We start from the raw sequence: 22,844 nt of genomic DNA, 5'->3' as shown, positions 1-22,844 counted from the left end.
GCAGAGTAACTTGTTTGTGTAACTTTGGGTGTAACGTTGTAGTTGTGTAGGGCTCTTGTCAAATGAGTTGTGCAGATGGCCGCGTTGCCAAGTCTAGCAGCAGTGTGCACATATTGACTGAGAATTATTGTGTGTTCCTCCAAAGGTCTGTTAAAAGTATGCTCTCTTTCAATGGACTAGAGTGGACAAAAGCAGTGCAATGGGGGGAGACAATCCTCAAAGGCAGGTCAGTGTGTGCAAATCGTTTGGGTGCATGTTGCACAATTGGGCCATCGGATGGCACACTGGATGGGTAGACTGTGGGTTAATCATCAACACGAAATCTGAGCTCTGGGAAATGATATCGACCAATCAAGCCATTACACAACTTATTGATAGAAGGACCTAGATAGAAGACACACGCACATTTTTTTAAAGGTTATTGTTCCACCATTCAGACCGCGCCTGGTGGTTCTTGCAATAGTTTTCATTAATTGTCAATGCGAATGGACCTTGGGATCGGGCCGTGTGTGTGTGTAAGTAGGGCAGCTTGGTTAGTCGTTTGTTATCCCTGACCATCCTAATGGATTTGTCTTGCATTTATTTTTTTTGTGTTGCATGTTGTTTACTAGTTCAGACCTGCCTGAAATCCGTGGCCCCAAGGCTGTCTGTGTCTCAGCATGAAAGCATGTATCGGGAGCATAAAGAGATGTGGGAATGACTCATAAAAGGGCTAGGACTTTCCCCGTTAAGGACTTAATTTTGGCTATTCAGGGTTTGACTTCTTGCAGAGCCATTCATCTTTTCTGTAATATCACCACATATATGAATTGCTGTCTGCATGCCGGACCCTGGTTATTATGTCACTGTGGGTGCGTTCCAACACGCAGGCTTTGTTCCATTAGGAGATTGTTTTTTAAAATAATTATATTAAAATGCATCTCAGTCTGTTCTTTGGGATGTTTGCAAGGTCTCGGCGTGAGGGTTCATCCGTGCCAATTTGTTGGGTTGCTTTTGCCACTCCACCGACTGCCAGATGGTGATCCAGCGTTTTAAGTTGACTGTGGAGGGTTAGGCTGGGGCTGCTGACGATGCTATTTGATCAGACATCAGATTATCTTTTAGGCGGTATTTAGTTATGCCTTTGCAAGGCATTTTGTGTGCGATTTTACCAAGAAGTTTCCCTATTTGAAGTTGATAATGGGAATCCGACTACAAATGGCAGCTTGTAAAACGTAGCCCACCCGTTATTGGCTGTTATCAGTATGATGCCTGGTCCAGCTATTCATCATTTGCTGTTCAGTTCTTGCATGGGTTAAGATTGAGGTTATACATGGCGGGCCATTGCAACTTTACACTATCAACCCATGCATGATATGCAATGTTACACATGGAGTTAATTGCATGAAGATTGTAAACTGCAGTGCCCAAACATGCCAGCCTTTGTATTTTCCCATGCCACTGCCCCTGGAGTCATGATGTAGTGTGGGGGGCAGACCTGCCTCTAAAAGGGGTGTGGGTCGGCTTTCTAAGCACCAGCCTCCACAGTGACACACATAACGCTGATCTCCCTATCAGTGCTGTTCCCTTTGGCCTCTATTCATATACTCCTACAACCCATAATGGAAACTGTAAATCACCAGCTGGTCTTTTGACAGGCTAATGCCAATGTTCATCAAGCTGCGCTTGCTCTTAGGCTATGAAGAATAGCTGTCGTATAATCTGCCTCATCGGTATGCAGAACTACTTATTTGAGATGATGAAAGTCTGTATTTGGAAGTATTTCCCAGTCTTCCCGGGCTGCTGGTGTGTAGGACGTTCCTCTGGCCGCAGCCTGGATGCTGTAAGGGATATGGGATCGCGGGAGCGGGAGCAGAGTAAATACATTTTGACAGTGGAGCACGACGAGTATTAGCAAATGATCCGATAGCGGCTGTAATCCCCGGGAAAACCAGAAGGGTCGTTGTGAATGGTGGCTCTGCCACGGCGGGTGGCTCCCTCTGGGGTTGTCCCCATGTGTGACTGGCTGGCTGGGCCAGGAGCAAAGACCCCATGCCACAGAGCGCTAGCAGATCGCATTACTGAACCATCAGCCACGGCCTACCCTCCACGCCCGGCTGGGGGAAATTATTTTTCCACTGTCATATATTAGGTGTTACGCCAGCCACTGACACTTGAGTCAGTGTTTACTGTACCATCAGGCGTGGCGTGATGCAAGATAACACTACGAGCACGTTGTGTTTTGAAGTGGGTCGAGGCTCTGCAGAGACTGCTGCTTTAGTATAGCTCTATAGGAAAGATGAGTTGGTTTTTTAAACCTTATTGTGCGTGCTGATCTGATTAGGATACACAGTGCTACCTAGGTCCAGTGCATGAGTCCGAGCTCTAGTGCGCTCTCGCTCCCACGTTTAGGCGTTTGGATAAAAGGTTCAGGGGGTGAGTGTGCCCTGGAGCTGGGAGCCTGTAGGGTGCTGGCGTAAATTAGGCTGCATGAAGTCACTGAGCAGTCTTGAAACTCTAAACCGATTCTCTCCCCCTCTCTCTCCTCTCTCTCCCCCCTCTCCCCCTCTCTCTCCTCTCTCTACCCCCCCTTCCTGTGTCGGATGGACATCAAAAATGCGAGCACATGTCAGTGAGGCGATCAAGCGATGTGATTCATGCAAGCCCCTGGTGGAATTTCTGTTCAGTGGAAAGTCAGGCGGGGGGAGAGAGATGAGGGTGGGGGGGTAACGGGGGGCGAGGGCCCGGGTGTAAATGGGGAGAAAAAGGCGAGGCTTTGGAAGGTGGGCTTAGGCCTAAGTTTCCAAGGTGCCTGCCCCCCCGAGGCAAGAATCCGATACATTCCAGGAGCTCCTGTATCCAGACGAATAATGGGGACTGGGGGTGTAGCGTTTCATCAGATGACACGATTGGATCATAAGTGCTGGGAAAGTGAGAGCAATGTCACCGGCTCACCGGCAGACAGGCTTGGGTTGCCTAAGGGACGGGGGAAGAATGCCAGATGAGCAGAGCAGGTTATGTGAGATATGGCTTTAGTAGTCCCAGCCGCAGACCGGCCTTTATTTATTTTCTAAGCTCCACCACGGTTCAACCCACTCCCACTCAGACACCGCAGAGCTCCGCTGTATGCAAATCGGCAGTGAGACGACAGTGACGAGGGTAGCTTTAGATTTATGTGGTGTTCTCCACTCTGTAACCGTTCAGTTTTATTTATTTTTGTACTTCCGATTAGGCTGGCTTAATTGGCGTTTTATGGGGCTCTGTGGTCCTGACCAATGAGCTTGTTTTACCAGAACTCTCCCTGCAGCGTTGCTACCCGTGCCTGCTGATGATACACACAGCTTTATTAGGTGTTAGTTGTTAGTTAGTTCAGATCCACAGACAAACAAGGCATTCAATGATTCCCAATATAACCACACTCATGGCTGAGGTTGTGCTGTTGCTGAATAACAGCACTCCCACTCCTGTGATCCTGCTTAATTAGCTCCTGAGCCAGGGAGATGGTGGACCCTTTTGGCTGCTCAAACCCACTCTCTGATGGACCTAGTGAAAACGGGAGTAGAACCAGGGCAGGTGGCAGCTACCTACTTTCTGATCCCCCAACCCATGTGTGTGTAACAGACTCAGAACAGCGTGGTTGTAGAAATACTATCATGAATAGATTATTACAATACACACCAACAAAAAATCGCACCCTCCTGGAAAATGTCAAAAAAAACAAACGATGTGCGAAGATGTTTTTGTTTCGCAATCAATGAGATGAAAAAGCCCAAATGAAAGCACAGAAGAACAGGAGGTTAATGGACGATATCTAAGCAGAACCCTGGCCCGCGGGGAGGCGCTTGATCATACATTCTGCATGCGAGCTCCAGCGCGCTGGCCTGGTAATGAAGCCATCTCCGGAGACCAAGAGCTGCAGTAATGGGAGCGCGCTGCCTCACTGCTGGATGTTCTAACCCCTGTCTTCATCTCAAGTGCTATCAGTTACCAGATATTATTAGGTTCCTCCACCCCCCCCCCCACTCCTCGCTCTGTCCTTCAACCATCTCGGCATTCAGGAAACCCACTTTGCAGACTGAAGGATTCGGGCACCCTATATGCCGCTCTGCCGTGTGTCGGTTTCGATCAGGTCTGAGGAGCCGCCCGTTACCGACCCCGCCGTGGTTGGCGCTGCGTTTCTCACTGGGTCAGAAGCGCGGCCGCTGTGGGAGTCTTCAGTGGCTGGTTTGCTTGACCTTGGTTAGGTTCCTTGACTTGTTTCTCGAAATCATTCTTGATAAGGCTACATTAGGCGTGACTTCTTGTCAATTATTATAATTACCACCTCTCATTCTTCCACTCTGCCGAGTCCGTTAAACGATCGCCTACCCCGGCTTCTCCTCCCAGGCGGCCCTCTCTGGCCCCGGCTTCTCCTCCCAGGCGGCCCTCTCTGGCCCCGGCTTCTCCTCCCAGGCGGCCCTCTCTGGCCCCGGCTTCTCCTCCCAGGCGGCCCTCTCTGGCCCCGGCTTCTCCTCCCAGGCGGCCCTCTCTGGCCCCGGCTTCTCCTCCCAGGCGTCCCTCTCTGGCCCCGGCTTCTCCTCCCAGGCGGCCCTCTCTGGCCCCGGCTTCTCCTCCCAGGCGGCCCTCTCTGGCCCCGGCTTCTCCTCCCAGGCGGCCCTCTCTGGCCCCGGCTTCTCCTCCCAGGCGTCCCTCTCTGGCCCCGGCTTCTCCTCCCAGGCGGCCCTCTCTGGCCCCGGCTTCTCCTCCCAGGCGGCCCTCTCTGGCCCCGGCTTCTCCTCCCAGGCGGCCCTCTCTGGCCCCGGCTTCTCCTCCCAGGCGGCCCTCTCTGGCCCCGGCTTCTCCTCCCAGGCGTCCCTCTCTGGCCCCGGCTTCTCCTCCCAGGCGGCCCTCTCTGGCCCCGGCTTCTCCTCCCAGGCGTCCCTCTCTGGCCCCGGCTTCTCCTCCCAGGCGGCCCTCTCTGGCCCCGGCTTCTCCTCCCAGGCGGCCCTCTCTGGCCGGGGCTTGCGTGACGCTGGCGGGGTGTGAAGTCAGGGCTCATAGCGGAGACAGCTGTGGCCGTGGCTTTGCGTTTGTTTACGCCGTTGGCACATGACCCCGGCCGTGTGCCGGGACACAGATGCTTTTTAAAAACGTATATTTTCATTTTGTATAGCACGCATAATGTATGTATTTTCTTTGGCGTTCCTGAATAGGTCAGCAGGTGAAAGGCAACGACGGCATTCAAGTTCTGCTTAAAAGTGACTGGCGCTGAGGAGCGGCAGTTGGAGGCTTGAGTCCGATTGAGGTGGTGCAGAATGCCCCGGCGGCCCTGGTCTAAATCTGTGTGGCCGCTGCGTTTCCCTGCCACTCAGCAGGGCAGCTCCCATTGGTCCACCTCTTATGTGATTTGTTAGGTATTATAAGGTCTCCCTTGGACCACGTGCCTCCCCTTACTTCAAGTGGCAACAAGCTCTCTTTTCTCAGTTGGGTAGAAGAGTTACCAAACAAAGACTGTTTCTGTTGGTTCCTCAACTGTGGGACTCCTGTGTCACATTCCTGGAGCTCCTGAGTCGCCCCGAAATATAACATTTATAGAGCATTGAATGAATGTTTTAAGGCAGATGCTATTTCTCAGTTAAACTGTGACGGTTGTCTTTGTTCAACATCATTTCCTCCAATGCTTGTGGCGTGCCACAGCTAACCTTGTGGCCAGACGCTGGTACCAGTCTTTGACAATAAGACAAAAATAATTGTGCAACCATTCGTGGTAATTCAACAATATTTTAGGCTAGCCCAAGCATTGACGTGCACAATTTAAGTAGCGTGCCTTGGAATAGACCTCAATGGAAAAAAGCTATAGCTATAATTGCACCGAAAATGTCAAACACCCCTCCTCATTGTTTATTGTTGTGACTTTGAGCTGCTTTGCCGTTCCTCCTTGACAAGGAAACAAAATCACAGCTGTGTGTCTTGACGCAGTCGGGGCAACGTCTGCTCTGTTCGCTGAATATGAATCTCTGTTCGCGACCCGCCACCCAAGACACTGATCTGCCGAGCCAAAAGCCAAGCGGGGCCCGTCACACACACAGGGTCACTTTGAGGTTTCTCCTTTCCGGATTTAGTCTGAGATGTGGCAGGGCTCTGTTACCCGGGGCCACGGGACACCGAGTTGGCCGGGGCAGAAAACAAGAGCATCTGCTGTGTGGTCAGTCCGCTGCACACACGCCTGGTGTCGCCGTACCGGGCAGCGGGCTGCGGCGGCAGGACGCAAGGCCTGGTGGAAAGTGGAGCAGGCATCTGGTGCCAGGTGCCTGTCCTCCTCCCCCCCCTCCTCCTCCTCCTCCTCCTCCTCCTCCTCCTCCTCCTCCTCAGTGCTCCATCATCTCTGAGACCCTCGAGCAGGCAGGGGGGCATCTGGTGTCCACTCAGCCCCCATCTGCATTGGCCTTTTATTTTGGCCTCTGCTTCGGATTGGGCACTCAGGCATGGATGTGCTTTCCCACCGACAACATCCAAATGGATCCTCTCTGCTCAGCCAGAGTGGGGGACACTACAGGGTGGGGAGGGTCGGGGGGATTATACGGCTGCTGCCAAGGCATGGGATGGAGGGTCAACTCGTTTTCTCTCCGGTAAATTGCACCGAGGTGCTGGAAATTCTCCCATGGAGGGCGGGGCCCCTCTCCGGCGGGGCCCCTCTCCTCTCCGGCGGGCGGGGCCCCTCTCCGGCGGGCGGGGCCCCTCTCCGGCGGGGCCCCTCTCCTCTCCGGTGCGGCCCCTCTCCTCTCCGGCGGGCGGGGCCCCTCTCCTCCCCGGCGGGCGGGGCCCCTCTCCGGCGGGGCCCCTCTCCTCCCCGGCGGGCGGGGCCCCTCTCCTCCCCTCTCCGGCGGGGCCCCTCTCCTCCCCGGCGGGCGGGGCCCCTCTCCGGCGGGGCCCCTCTCCTCTCCGGTGCGGCCCCTCTCCTCCCCGGCGGGCGGGGCCCCTCTCCGGCGGGGCCCCTCTCCTCCCCGGCGGGCGGGGCCCCTCTCCTCCCCGGCGGGCGGGGCCCCTCAGGGGGCTGCGGTGGTGTTGACCTCAGGCTGGTGGCCGACGTCTGTCCCCTGAACCCGGGGGGGTCGTCTGTCTGGCCGGCTGTCTCCCCCCCCTACACACAGAGTGGTGGGGGGGGAGACAGGTCTTAGAGCCCAGAGGGCTGCAGAGCCACCTTGACGGGGGGGGGGGCGTCGCTTGACAGCACGATGGATGTGTGTGTGTGTGTGTGTGTGTGTGTGTGTGTGTGTGTGTGTGTGTGTGTGTGTGTGTGTGTGTGTGTGTGTGTGTGTGTGTGTGTGTGTGTGTGTGTGGGGGGGGGGTCTGGGCTCTGTTTGTTTTTAGTTTTTCTAAAGCCCCTCCCACACAGCTGGACCGGGGCTGGTGGTCCCCCGGGGCCGGGGTGAGGGCCCGGTGATGAGGCGGGGTCCCGTTTCCCGCTCCGTCTCTTCGCCTTCCGTCTGCCTCTGATCTCCTGGGCGGCAGCTCCGCTGGTGTGTCTGTTGAAGCGCTCTGCGGTGACAGGAGGGCGGAGCCCCAGGAGGGGCGGAGCCCCGGAGGGGCGGAGGCCCAGAGGGGCGGAGCCCCAGGAGGGCGGAGCCCCAGGAGGGCCGCGTTGGGTGGTGACTGCCCCCCCCCATCTCTTTGGTGATGTCACTCCATGGAGCAACAGGAAGCGTTGAGTTACAGCCCAAAGCTCTCGGAGGGTGACACACGCATACAGAGCCAGCTCACGCACACGCACACAGACCAACACGCACACACACACAGACCAACACGCGCACACTGACACACACACTCACACTCACAGTCTGTCCTCCCCACCGCGTCCTATGAACAGCCCCGGGGGGCGGGGGGAGGTGACGGGTCATTAACCTCACGCCCGCCGCAGTGTTCGGGTGGCCGCGGCGCGGAGCCCTGACGGTTCTGGCCCGAGCCGGTTCCCCCGCCGGGGGTCCTGGCTGGGCGGCCGTCGATCGCTGGCCTACATTAGAGCTCCACCCTGTCCTTTCTCCGTCCTCCTCCTGTGGCTCCTCTCGCTCTCTTTTCTTCTTCCACCTTTCTCTTCCCCTCCGGCGAGCTAAACTTTGCTCTCATTTCTCTTCTCCCGCCTTCTGTGCTATTGTCTCCGGCACTCTTTCCCAGACTGCGCTTTTTATTTCTTTATTTAAGTCATCTTTTTACATTCCGGAGTCCATTCCGTTCCCCCCGCGGCGGGGCGGCTGGCGACACCACGGCAAATTAAAGCTAGCCCGCCTCTGGACGGGGTACGACGGGCGGAGGGAGGGAGCGCTGGGCTATGGGGGGGGGCTAAAGAAAAGGGCCCATTTCTCATGCATTACTCTCGCTCTCCTTGGGGGATAACCTGGAACCACCCCAACAGTTCATTCTCTCGTTTTTCCTTTTTCTCTCGCTCTCTCCCTCTCTCTCTCTCTCTCTCTCTCTCCCTCGCTCTCTAGCATTGTTCATTTTTTTCCCTCCTCCTTCAGCGGCTTTAATTTTCCCCCATTCGGTGGTTTTCGCGCTCTGCCCACAACCTCTCTCCGTCTCTGTCACCCCTGTGGTCTCTCTCTCTCTCTCTCTCTCTCTCTCTCTCTCTCTCTCTCCTCTCTCTCTCTCTCTCTCTCTCTCTCTCTCTCTCTCTCTCTCTCTCTCTCTCTCTCTCTCTCTCTCTCTCTCTCTCTCTCTCTCTCTCTCTCTCTCTCCCTAATCTCAAGGTCCTTGTGTGTTCGCGCCGCTGCTGCGATCCGACCCACTTTATTAGTTTGGCTCAAGTGAATCATTAATGGAGGTTATCCAACCACCCCGCCACGACTCTTCTGTGACCCGTTGTGTGGGGGCTCCCCCCTCCCTCCCTGCTCGGCTGGGACGGGACCTTTACGTCCACCGAGCGACTACCCCCCCCCCTCACTCGGGCTTTGTGCTATCATAACCATCTCGGTGTGGACCCTATAGGGGGGCTATAGGTTTAATAGGACCCTCTGGGGGGGCTATAGGTTTAATAGGACCCTCTTGGGGGCTATAGGTTTAATAGGACCCTCTGGGGGGGCTATAGGTTTAATAGGACCCTCTGGGGGGGCTATAGGTTTAATAGGACCCTCTGGGGGGGGTATAGGTTTAATAGGACCCTCTGGGGGGGCTATAGGTTTAATAGGACCCTCTGGGGGGGCTATATGTTTAATAGGACCCTCTGGGGGGGCTATAGGTTTAATAGGACCCTCTGGGGGGGCTATAGGTTTAATAGGACCCTCTGGGGGGGCGATATGTTTAATAGGACCCTCTGGGGGGGCTATATGTTTAATAGGACCCTATAGGGGGGCTATAGGTTTAATAGGACCCTCTGGGGGGGCTATAGGTTTAATAGGACCCTCTGGGGGGGCTATAGGTTTAATAGGACCCTCTGGGGGGGCTATAGGTTTAATAGGACCCTCTGGGGGGGCTATATGTTTAATAGGACCCTCTGGGGGGGCTATAGGTTTAATAGGACCCTCTGGGGGGGCTATATGTTTAATAGGACCCTCTGGGGGGGCTATAGGTTTAATAGGACCCTCTGGGGGGGCGATATGTTTAATAGGACCCTCTGGGGGGGCTATATGTTTAATAGGACCCTATAGGGGGGCTATAGGTTTAATAGGACCCTCTGGGGGGGCTATATGTTTAATAGGACCCTCTGGGGGGGCTATAGGTTTAATAGGACCCTCTGGGGGGGCTATAGGTTTAATAGGACCCTCTGGGGGGGCTATATGTTTAATAGGACCCTCTGGGGGGGCTATAGGTTTAATAGGACCCTCTGGGGGGGCTATATGTTTAATAGGACCCTCTGGGGGGGCTATAGGTTTAATAGGACCCTCTGGGGGGGCTATAGGTTTAATAGGTGTGGATCCTATAGGGGGGGCTATAGGTTTAATAGGTGTGCTGAGCACTGGGATGTGTCTTTGTGTCAGAGCACAATGAGAGACTTAAGTGCACTGAATGCAAATGAATCTTGTGGGGTGGCAGCGTCTGAATAGACTGTGGTTTGGGGAGAGGGAGACGCGGGAGTTGTGATGAGGTGGGGGGGTGGAGGAGGCGTGGGCCCATTCATCATGCGGTGCCTGCTGCGATGCACTGGGCTCAGACCCTCACAACACAATCACAGCCTGTTCTGAGGCTGTGCCGGCACAGCTCCGTACCAACTGGGCTCCGCTGGGTTGAGTTGAGTTTCTTCTGTTTCTCCGGACACCCCCAAACCCGCTACTTCACCCCCCCTCCGCTCTACCTCACCCCCGTCATCGTTTCCACGCGCTGCACTTACTTTTGGATTATTATGGTTTTGATTATGTCCTTTTTTTTTGGCGCTCTTCTTCTGGTGAATTTGTCTTTTGGAGTGGCTGAGCGAAGGCAGAAAAACACCAGCCAAATGACTTTTGTGTTCCATAATCGTCGTGACCTATTCTTTATACTCCTAAGGACGTCGTTGTGCTGTGTAATTGGTCTAAAGACAGAAGGTTATGTTCCGTGTTTGCAGACTGGTGGATCCACCCCCAGCCCATTGACTCTAGTATTTGTCTCCCTTTTCCTTCTTAATTTTCGTTATGATTGACGGCCTTGGTTGGCTTGAGAAAGCTGCTTACCCTCCCCCCCCGCATGACTGACAGTCCTCCATGAGCCCACGGCTGTTCTCCGCCAAAATGTTTATCCAAGCCTCTCCGATCAGCGGAATACCTCTCGCTGTCCGTGTCCGATCGTATTCTCCTCACGTAGGCCTGCCTCGGTGCGCCCTCAGGCAGCCTCTAGTACCCCAGCCTCTAGCACCCCAGCCTCTAGCACCCCAGCCTCTAGTACCCCAGCCTCTAGCACCCCAGCCTCTAGCACCCCAGCCTCTAGCACCCCAGCCTCTAGCACCCCAGCCTCTAGCACCCCACCCCAGCCTCTAGTACCCCAGCCTCTAGCACCCCAGCCTCTAGCACCCCAGCCTCTAGTACCCCAGCCTCTAGTACCCCAGCCTCTAGCACCCCAGCCTCTAGCACCCCAGCCTCTAGCACCCCAGCCTCTAGCACCCCAGCCTCTAGTACCCCAGCCTCTAGCACCCCAGCCTCTAGCACCCCAGCCTCTAGTACCCCAGCCTCTAGTACCCCAGCCTCTAGTACCCCAGCCTCTAGCACCCCAGCCTCTAGTACCCCAGCCTCTAGCACCCCAGCCCAGCCTCTAGTACCCCAGCCTCTAGCACCCCAGCCTCTAGTACCCCAGCCTCTAGCACCCCAGCCTCTAGCACCCCAGCCTCTAGCACCCCACCCCAGCCTCTAGTACCCCAGCCTCTAGTACCCCAGCCTCTAGTACCCCAGCCTCTAGCACCCCAGCCCAGCCTCTAGCACCCCAGCCTCTAGCACCCCAGCCTCTAGTACCCCAGCCTCTAGCACCCCAGCCTCTAGCACCCCACCCCAGCCTCTAGTACCCCAGCCTCTTGTACCCCAGCCTCTAGCACCCCACCCCAGCCTCTAGCACCCCAGCCTCTAGCACCCCAGCCTCTAGCACCCCAGCCTCTAGTACCCCAGCCTCTAGCACCCCAGCCTCTAGTACCCCAGCCTCTAGCACCCCAGCCTCTAGCACCCCAGCCTCTAGTACCCCAGCCTCTAGTACCCCAGCCTCTAGTACTACACACACCGACAACAGTTTCAAACACCGTCGAAGGTCAGGGCACAATTTCCAAGTCAATCACGGCTATGACGGGGAAATACACTCCCAGTCTAACCTTTTTTTCGTACTTGTGATAATGGTTCCTGGCTTCTTCAGATTGTGTCTTTAAAAGTGTTGCGCGTACCATTAAGATTCAGTCCTTAACGCAGCGACCCGGTTTGATTCTTGCCCGTGGTCCTATGCTGCATGTCCTCCCCTCTCTCTCCCATACTTTTGGGTCTTACTCTACAATAAAAAGGATAAACATTAAATGTATCTTTCATAAAAGTGTTCTCTCTAAAGAACAGCTTCCCTGAATACACCAGTCAGCTTCGTTTATATCGGTGTTCAAATCAGAAACCCAATACCACACTCAAACTCTGATGAGCTAATTCCCTGCATAGCCCATGTCCACCTTAACCAACCTAAGCTGCAATGCATTGACAGCTCAAGGCTAGCTCTACTTCACCGCTACTCGCCTGAAGTGCTAATAAAAAATCTCCTAAATGACTGCAGTTCTTTTCCCCCCTCTTGCGTCTCCCAGCCGGCGTTAACCCAGCCTTGTTGTTGCAGGGCCGTAGTAGCAGTGTGTCCAATCCGATCTTAACGGTCGCTGGCACCTGCTGCACCTGTCGTAGCCCTCGGAGTGGGGGCCGGCTGCCTGCCTGTTGTCAGATGGTCCTGTGGAGACTGTCGCCAGGATGTGTGGACACACACCAGGGGTCCGGCTGATTGTTTGGCTGCAGAGGCCACAGGGTGGGCCGTAACAGGGTGAGGTGTTAGGGGGGCCGAGCACCGCTCTTTTAAGTCGGGGAACCCTCCCAAGATAGATAGAAGGTGTGTGTGTGTGTGTGTGTGTGTGTGTGTGTGTGTGTGGTCGATCCTGCTGCTATAAACACAACATATGGTTAGCCTACATAGGATAGAATGTGTTTTTATACCAAAATCCTACTTGATATTGTTTTCTTTTTGTTATTATCGATGCCATTTCAAGTGCAGGTGCACCAGGTAACCAATTGTTGTTCTCTCTGTGTCCCTCTCACCATCCCCGTTTGGTAACCAGGTAACAGGTTGGTATGTATGACTAATATGGATCTCTTCTGCAGAAACAGACGGCAAAAAGTCAGAGAGAGGCCAACCTTTGAGTGCTGGGGTAGAAATTCATGATGTGAGAAAGTGTTTCATATTTTCCGTGGTGTTATTCTTATTCTGAAATGTCAGAAACGGACTGCCTTTTTCAAAAAGCCTGTGGCACTTGGCAGCACTGCCACACGCCCACACAGGACCACACGCAAGCAATCCAAATAGTGCTTTTCTGCGCAGCACTAGATTAGTTGGGTATTTGAAATTGGCATTTAGTTTGATCCCTGTGTGCTAGGTTGGGGAGCACTATTTGCATAGCAGGGACATTTATATTAATATTGCAATATGATTGACTTCCAATACGACAATTTTACTACAGTGGTTGGTAATTTGCAAATGTGGCATGGCAGATTTTATATTGACACTGCATTACAGCGATAAAATTGAGACTTTTGGAATGTGGATATTGTCTACGTCGAGCTTAGGAACTCTGCAGTTACACAAGGAACCCCGGTGTTCCTATTACTGTAGACGGAGACACACTGCAGATTCTGATGACGCATAGGTTATATATCAAGCAGGCTCATATTCATATTGTTCAGACCTAATGGCAATCTGATTAAGTGCTTATAGGTTTAAGTAATCCTTGAAATAGCCAATGCCGGACTGAATAAACGCTAACACAACATAGCTAGTATTTGCGACATGGCATACACACCACTCACCCACTTTTATTGACCGGAATTAGTGCAAAGCAAACCCCTTTACTCACTGTGCTGTCTGTCACTGTCCCCTTCAGAGCCGGGGGGGGGGGGGGGGGGGGGGGCACCTGACGGATATATGGTGGAAACTTATGTCCTCTCAGGTATGCAGGGCAGCAGCCTCTCGGGTTGATTCAGCTGTTCAGCCCTGAGCAGACACCACTAGCTCACTGCCTTGGACACGCTGCTAGCCCCACTGCTAGTGGACACGCTGCTAGCCCCACTGCTAGTGGACACACTGCTAGCCCCACTGCTAGCCCCACTGCTAGCCCCACTGCTAGTGGACACACTGCTAGCCCCACTGCTAGCCCCACTGCTAGTGGACACACTGCTAGCCCCACTGCTAGCCCCACTGCTAGTGGACACACTGCTAGCCCCACTGCTAGTGGACACACTGCTAGCCCTACTTTTAGCAGAAACTGCTAGCCCCTCTGTTAGCCCACACCTCTAGCCCCAGGGTTAGTGTACACTGCTAGCCCCTCTGTTAGCCCACACCTCTAGCCCCAGGGTTAGGGTACACTGCTAGCCCCTCTGTTAGCTCACACCTCTAGCCCCAGGGTTAGGGTCCACTGCTAGCCCCTTTGTTAGCCCACACCTCTGGCCCCAGGGTTAGGGTACACTGCTAGCCCCTCTGTTAGCCCACACCTCTAGACCCAGGGTTAGGGTACACTGCTAGCCCCTCTGTTAGCCCACACCTCTAGCCCCAGGGTTAGGGTACACTGCTAGCCCCTCTGTTAGCCCACACCTCTAGCCCCAGGGTTAGGGTACACTGCTAGCCCCTCTGTTAGCCCACACCTCTAGCCCCAGGGTTAGGGTACACTGCTAGCCCCTCTGTTGCGTAGACACCACAAACACAACGTTGGCAGACACGGCTAACTTCACGGCCAGGCCGTTTCCAGTAGGAACCGTCTCCAATGGCTACGTAATCAATGGGGGGGTATTGAGATACCCAGATGCATAAAACGTTATCACAGGCCAAGGAACGAAGAGGGTGGATTTGATGGGCCTTGCGCGTCACATTTAGTAGCTTTGCTCTCATTATAGTCAAAGGTGTTCCCTGTGGGGTCGTCACCCTGTGGGCTGCCGTCACTACGGCAGAGGAAGACCTCTGTAATTACAGCGATGTCTTGATGATCTAACCGCATGTTCTGGATACACCCTAGTACGATATTATCAGGAAAACCTGGTGATATCTTACTAGTTAGCACACCCCCTCGCCCCCATCCGTCTCGGGAGGGATTAGCAATGCGGCAACATTAGCCTCCGACTTGACATATCGGCACGAGGGCACATTCCCCCCGTCGGGGGTGCTGTGTGAGACGTCTCGCCCATGACAGGCTGATAATGAATCAGCCTGTTGTGCATCGCCCTCCATCCATCCATCCCTCCATCTATCTCCATCTTTACTCCTTCCTTTTCCCTCGCTCGCTGAGCCGTCACCTCTCCCCTGCAGAGCCCCGCTCCTCACTCAACATGACAGTGACATCACACTCGTGTAATGTCACCCACTCGTCTCTCCTTCCATGCCCCCCCGCCCCCACCCCTCCATCTCCACCCCCCTTCCCATTCCTCTGCTCCCTAGCTTTCATCAGCCGCTCACTCTAATTAGATGAGGGTGATTTCAATAAAGTTACTGTCTGCTACACTCCATTAGTTATATTAACACCCGCATTCCTGCCCCGCGGCTCTCTATCTTCGCTCCTACTTTCACCAGGGAGGAGGAGGTGGTGGTGGAGGAGGTGGTGGTGGTGGTGGTGGTGGTGGTGGTGGAGGAGGTGGTGGTGGAAGGGGAGGGAGAGGAAGAAGAGGGGGCCAGATCCTCTTCTGTGGCTGGCTGTGGGTAACCTAGTTGCAGAGGCCCAGCAGGGGAGACCAATCAATTAATGAACAAAGGGGCCAGATCAGCCAGCCTCGGTACCGCAAAGGCTGGGGACTTTAAACATGGCCGCTCCCGAAACAAGGAGCACAGAGAACGCATCCCTCATCGCTGGCGGGCACAGCGCCGTCGTGATTTTGTTCATCATAATATCGCAATGTGGCTTAATCGGTTTTCCCCTTCACTGTAAACATTTACCATTACTGCAAAGTGGGCTTATTTTATAGAATGGTTTAGCTGAGTACAAAGTGAACAACGAATACCTCCCCAACTTTAATGAATGCTGGGTCACTAGGGAGCCGTTTGTGTGTATAAAACAAACTAGAACCGTGCGGTTCTCACTGGAAGCCATTGCAAGGCCCGGGTTGTTTAACTGCTCTCCATATTCGTCCCTGTGTTTGGTTTTCAGGGTTTATTGGAGTGATCCCACTCCAGACATCCTTTGTGAATTCCTTCAGGGCTGGAGTTGGTTGTATTTGCTCATGACCGCGATTGCTGTTCGGGCGATGGGGAAGAAAATAGGACATAAACGTAAGGCGTGTTCGCAGGCATATGCTCAATCAATGACTGATCTTTAAATATGTTGACCTTCTCAACCCAAGAGTTGCTGTGCAAGGCCATTGCCCTCACATGGCCTGTTGGGCTGAAGGCAGGCGCACAGCCGTGCGGTTCTACCCAGCAAACGTCTTCGTTGGTTAGACATCGGTTGTGGACGAGCAGACAGGGTGTGTAATGCTTCTCCTGGGGCCACTCCTACCTTTACCCAACTGTAGCAGTAGTACTGATCTCAACGAGGGACATTGTACTGTTGACGGTACGACTGAAAGACGCCCGGACCACCCTGCTGTGCCTATACATGGTTACGGCCGTCTTTTTTGATCTTATTCATCCCATCCACCTGTGCTCCTTCGAGCTGTCTGTCACCACGTTCTCATCCCTCCCCTTTTGTCAATACCTCTTTCATCCCATTCAGCCCGTTCTTTATCCCTCTCCCCTTTGGTACTCTCTCATCTCCCGCCTCCACGCCAGCCCCCCGCCCCATCCGCTCATTTCTTACCCATTCCGGCTAATCCCGGAGACTCCCGCCCGGTCTCCGCGTGTGCGAGATCAGGGAGCAGCCTGTTGTAACAATCTGTTGAATAATGTACAGGCCAGGGCCACGGGCCGCCGTCGCAGTTAACCCTGTGATCCCCATCGCCACGGCCAGCCATGCGGCAACTTCATAAATGACAGCATGGAACACACGAGGCAGCTCGCCAAGCGAGGCGGAGGTGGTGGAGGAGGTGGTGCCGGGTGGTGATCTCCCACAGGGGGCCCTTCCTCCGTGGTCTTCCTCGAGGCCGACACGCCTCCATCCGCTTCCATCACTAAGGGCCTGTGGAGGCCGGATCCGGGGTTGGTTTGGCCTTGGCCTTTGTTATGTGAAACATTGATGTATAATTGAAGGCAGGGAAAAGGCAACACTGAATAATTGATTTCAAAGGAGACGTGTCATGGCATCCAGAGGCCTCTCTCAAGTACTTTGGTTTTGTGTTGCACATGAAACATTTCGTGTTTGTTTGACTCCCGGTTTGCAAATTAGCCTTTGGCCGATGCTTAGTAGGACTGGTGTGCATGCTACCTGCCTGTCGTGGTTCCAACGTTGTCCCGGTGTTTATGCGCTCAGCCTTGCCTTAATTGGTGTTGTTCTGGCTGTTTGTCAAGCAACGAGGGTCATGGAAGCTGATTATGGTTTGATTTCCAGGTTCAGGCCACAAAACAAACAATTTTTTGATTTGACACAAATTGATTCTTGTTCCAGTATATAGGGGTCCTGGTAAATTATTCCATAATAGCAGAGTATAGTGTTTGTAAGATAAAAAAATGTTATAAGAACTGATAGCAATACCTTAAACACACAAACAAAAACCCATGACTAAAGGACACTTTTTTTATTTTCCAATGCATTTTTCAAAGTTGTGAGTCAAATCTGAATAATAGATGCACGTATGGATCACGATTCTTATCCTCAATCTTTATCCCCACACCCCAGACGTTTTGTCATCAATTAGCCGACCGCACCAAACGACAACAACCAATCCACCCAAAGGCTAACCGGCACACGGGATCTCTTGAACCCGTTTACAATCGATAGCGATTGCCCTCTTCCTTAAGTGCTACTCGTTAGCTGCAGAGCCCATATCCCGAGGCCGTCAGGTATTGATCTAATGGGCTGATTGGAAGCTTCCCCCTCTGTGTGTGTGCGTGTTGAGGTCAGCGGCTGTGGTCCCCACGGTATCGGATCATTTGCCCCCTTCCGGCCCGACACCTGTTCCGGTCCGTGGGACACACACACACACACAGACACACACACAGACACACACACGCGCTGTCTGTCTGTGTGTGTGTCTGTGTGTGTCTGTGTGTGTCTGTGTGTGTCTGTGTGTGTGTGTGTGTGTGTGTGTGTGTCTGTGTGTGTGTCTGTGTGTGTGTCTCTGTGTCTCTGTGTCTCTCTGTCTCTCTGTCTCTCTGTCTCTCTGTCTCTCTGTCTCTGTGTCTCTCTCTGTGTCTCTGTGTCTCTGTGTCTCTGTGTCTCTGTGTCTCTGTGTCTCTGTGTCTCTGTGTCTCTGTGTCTCTCTGTCTCTCTGTCTCTCTGTCTCTGTCTCTCTGTGTCTCTCTGTGTCTCTCTGTCTCTCTGTGTCTCTGTGTCTCTGTGTCTCTGTGTCTCTGTCTCTGTGTCTCTGTGTCTCTCTGTCTCTGTGTCTCTGTGTCTCTGTGTCTCTGTCTCTGTGTCTCTGTGGAGCTGGGTAGCAGCGTGTCCAGTGGGACTGCTACATGGGGTTTCCGGTGACGGGCTGTGTCTGGGAGCGCGGCGTCCCGTCCAGCTGCTGCTCAGCTCATGGCTGTCGGGTCTCCCCGGGGACACGGGATACATTCTGCCTTACAGCACGGCCCCCCCTCCCCGCGCTCCCCGAGTTACACGTGCACGGGTTCACCGCGAGGAAACGTATAGTCACACACGCACACGCACACACATGCACAAGGGTGCAGTGACACATTAAGGCACAAACACACACACGCGCACTTATTAAGGCATGCACCATTAAACTGTCAACTGGTGTGTGACAGGCCTTCCTTCTGGGCGGGGGGGGGGGCGCTGTGATTCCTCAGCAGCGCGTCTACATTTAAACTGGCTTGCTGTTTTTCTTTTCCTTCAGTCTGTGTCTGCCCGTAAAAACAGAACACAACCCGATGTTTGACTTTAACGCTAGTCACATGCATCCTGTCGTCGTTGCCGCGGCGACGGCTCATCAGTGTTGATCGGCTGCCCCCCTACTGTAAAGCAATTTGTGTGCGAGTGTCTCTCTCTGTCTGCGTCTGTATGGGCCGTCGCAGTGGTGTGTGTGTGTGTGTGTGTGTGTGTGTGTGTGTGTGTGTGTGTGTTGGTGCTGCAGATAGACCTGTCATCCACATATGCTTCCCTGTAGGACCGCATGGAGCTTTGTAGAAGTGGGGGATGTGAGTTAGGAGAGGTGGGGGAGGAGGAGAGTGTTTGGGTTCTGAGCTGAGAGGAGCTTATATAGGGGGGGTTGGGGGGGAAGGAGTCTGGGCAGGGGAGCTGTGGAAGGGGTGAGAATGGAAAGCTGCTGGGACTTTGGTTAATGCAATATTGCTGTAAAGTGTAGGCTAATTGTTCTCTGTTCCAGGTCTGAAAGGCGTCATTAAAGTACATTGATCCAATTATCCCAACCCATTACGGCCTACCCGCTCATCATATCCACATTACTAGTAATTGCTTTTCAAATGCATAATTAATGCTAAAAACATATCGGTCTTGTATCGGAATACATATCTGCATTAACATACTAAACGTTTATCTTCCCATTCCAAAGCAAATATTTAAGATGATTGTTTTCTGCATTCCCTTCTTGTGGGCCGGGTTCCTCTGGTTGCTCTCTCTGAGCGTGTTGCTCTACTGGGCGGTAATCTGTCGGTAGAGCTGCGTGTCCAGGCAGGCAGAGCGCCACGGCGGAAGCAGGGCTGGGTGGAAATCCTGGCAGTGGATTCTCCGCCGGGCTGGAGCAGCTGTTTGATTACAAACAGAAAGCAAACCGCTAAACCGTTCTCCAAAAGAGATCCAGTTGAAACCCTGAGGGTAGGATCCAGGACAGGGGGAGGTGATGGCGGTTGTAAGGCCGGGCTCTGCCACGCTGGAGAGGTGCCGAGCGAGCCTGGCCGTGGTTCTGGAGAAGGCAGACCCGGCCCGGGAGCGGAATCCGGGCCTGGGACGACAGCCCGGAGTAGGGAAGAGGAGCCGGGGGTAGGGAAGAGGAGCCGGGGGTAGGGAAGAGGAGCCGGGGGTAGGGAAGAGGAGCCTGGAGTCGGGAAGAGGAGCCTGGAGTCGGGAAGAGGAGCCCGGGGTAGGGAAGAGGAGCCCGGGGTCGGGAAGAGGAGCCCGGGGTAGGGAAGAGGAGCCGGGGTAGGGAAGAGGAGCGCAGTCATGGCCATACGGACATCATAGGTTCTGCTGTCAGCCTATAGCGCCCGGTGGCTAATGAATGCATGAGGGAGTGCAGGTTGGCGTCTGCTTGGTGCTGGTGTTTAATGGCCCTCGTGGGAACGGAGGTATTTCGTAACGTTATTTCAGAGCTATGGCGAATAGCATCACGGTTAACGAGAGCACGTGGCTGCGGCTGCTTTGTTGATATAAATCCCTTACGGCCCCAGTTGTCAAATTACTACTTCTTTCATTCCCCCACACAAATACATACTTAGACACAAACAGACTTAGACACACACACACACACACACACACACTATGACACACAAGCACACATTTAGACACACACACAAACATAGCAGTTTGGTTTTGCCTTCAGAGCGCTTTGACTATTTTTGAATGCATTTCCGTGCGGTGAGTATGAAATCCTATCCGTTTGATCGCACGGGCAAAAATATGGGCAGCACAATGGAATCCCATTTCTCCTTGTGTCAGCTATTCTTCCCCGCTGTTGATATTCCCATGGGAAGGCGTTTTGTGCTTTTCGTATCACAGTCCGATCAGTGCGGGTCTCAGTCTTATCTGAACATGAAGGGAGGAGGAGGAGGAGGAGGATGATGGAGAGAGGGAAAGAGAGGGAGGAAGGAGGGAGGCGGGGGGGTGAGGAACAGAGTGCAGGGGCTTTGGATCCCGGGGGGGTGATATAGCTCTGCTACCTTAAATTCAGTGGCCGGCCTCTTAAATCTATCTCATCATCATTTCATGGGAAGATATTGTACTGCCGTGTATTACTCTGGCAGATACATCAACCTGCTCCGCCCTCGCTGCCTCTTCGCTCAATGGTCCCCGAGTGATGGAGGAGCTCTGCCGGCCGCCTGCTTTCTGAACCCTCCTCTCCTCGTGTTCTGAGCCTGGCAGAGGGGGCTCTTCCTCTCCTCGTGTTCTGAGCCTGGCAGAGGGGGCTCTTCCTCTCCTCGTGTTCTGAGCCTGGCAGAGGGGGCTCTTCCTCGCCTCGTGTTCTGAGCGCTCTGTCTCTGAGTTTCCTCTTCCTCCCTCTTTGTTATTGTTGTGTGTTCCTCTGTTGCCGCTTCCCGCCGTGCGATCGTCGCTGTAGATTGCGGTAGCCGGGCCGTGCGAGGGTTTCTCCGGCTCGGTTGAGGTCAGCACTTCTGCCTCCTAGCCGCGGGCATTAAGGGATCTCCACGATGCCGCTGGGCCGTAGCCTCGCCCCAGGATCAGCTCCTGACAGGCCCTTCAGCAGGACCCCCGCAGTGACAAATGCTATATTATTATATATTATATGCATTTCCACTGGAGTGGAGGACACACACACATTCTTGGATCAATAAACGCTGTGTGTGTGTGTGTGTGTGTGTGTGTGTGTGTGTGTGTGTGTGTGTGTGTGTGTGTGTGTGTGTGTCATTAAGGATACTCTGTCCTCCCGCTCGCTTGTCCTTCAGCGGCTAGCGAGGTGACGGTGGACAAACAACGTGAACAAACAGTCCTCCCCCAGCATTGATCTCTCTCTCGCTCAGCCCCAGCTGATTCTACCTGCACTCCATTTATATGAACCTGGACCGCAGACGCCCTACTGCAGCCCGCCCCCTCCCTCTCTACACCGCACTGACACCAAATGATAAATGACTGGCCCGCCCTACATCTCTACCCCCCCGCCACATGGAGGATGTCTGAGGCGCTGTGAGCTCATTCCTCCCCCCCTGAAATCCAATAGAGTCGACTTCTCCTTCCTCCAAAGCGCGTGTGTGTGTTTGCCGAGGGTGTCAAGCGAAGTGTGTGTGTGCGTGTGTGTGCCCCTGCCGTTTGTGTGTGCGCGCCTGCCCTGGTGTGCGCGTGTGTTATTCATGGCTTGAGGTCATCCTTTTCATTTCCAAGCGTAAACATGTCCCCGTCATTACACCGGGGGGGGCCATCCATATGCATGACGCTGCACGCGGTCAAGTGGAGCCCGGACGATGCATCCCGCTGTAGGTCCCCCCCCGCGGCTTCTGGCTAGTAGTCTGCGCTGTCACTCAGCGGCCTGCACAGATATACACACGCAAAAGACGCTCAAAGCCAGGTCAAGTCGTCTCCCCCCACATGCATCCTCTCATCAGCCGGTCCTCAGATTGTTTGGCCTTAATTAATCGACCTGATTAATCCCTCTATCAGGGGTGTAATCAGACATCACCTGCTGGTACAGAGAGGATCCCAGCGCTGTGGTCAGGCTCTGATTACCTGCTGGAGGCTATCAGTGCTCAAGGAGCTCCGTAATAGCTTCTGCTTCCTTAATGACACCTACTGCATGTTTTAGCAGCTCCAGTCCTCACTGCTGCTCCTGCTACAGGGAACCCATGAATCATCTACGCCATTTCTTTCTTTTTTCTCCTTCCTGTGTGTGTGTGTGTGTGTGTGTGTGTGTGTGTGTGTGTGTGTGTGTACCTGCGTGTGTGCGTTTAAGGATTCTGTGTGAGGTCCATCCAGAATATTCCTCTTCCCTTACACTGTGAAGCCAGCCGGTGGGTGGGGGGGGAATAATCGTACAACCAGGCATGGCTTCATTTCACATCCCGCTCCGCCATACCTCCGTGACATTCATCCTCACACACATGGTCATCTGTGCCCCCCCCCACTCCTATAGGGAAGTAATCCACTTCCTGGCGCTTACTTCTGAGGTTCCCTTGGTTACCGGCGCTGAGATGACCAGGATCAGAGGACAGACCTGAGGAGTTATGCGACTGTTTAATGAGCGAGGAAGAGGAAGGACTCAGATATCTATGTATATTTCCACTCCACCACCTTCAGTGTTTTCACTCGTCTTTGCTTTCATCTCGGCGGAACGTGAATGTGTAATCGTGTCATTATGCCAGTTCAACCTCCATCACAGAGAGACGGGATCTGTTTTGACGGGGGAGCTGATTTAATCCTGTAGCCGGGGTCTGTTGGAATGTAATCTCTCGCTCTCCATCTCCCGCTCTGCCTCTCTCTCTCTCTCCATCCCTCACCC

General features: G+C 53.9%; 1 protein-coding gene across 1 annotated transcript in view; it reads left to right on the top strand.

Annotated features, from left to right (window-relative positions):
• The window catches only part of ndst1a (N-deacetylase/N-sulfotransferase (heparan glucosaminyl) 1a), a 48,194-nt gene that overhangs the window by 522 nt on the left and 24,828 nt on the right, over nucleotides 1–22,844 (top strand). The gene's annotated exons all lie outside the window — the stretch shown is intronic.

Source organism: Pollachius pollachius, assembly GCF_949987615.1.
Source record: "Pollachius pollachius genome assembly, chromosome: 10".
Lineage (NCBI taxonomy): Eukaryota > Metazoa > Chordata > Actinopteri > Gadiformes > Gadidae > Pollachius > Pollachius pollachius.
Note: the sequence above shows the minus strand (reverse complement) of the source record. Positions and strands in the feature narration are given on the sequence as shown.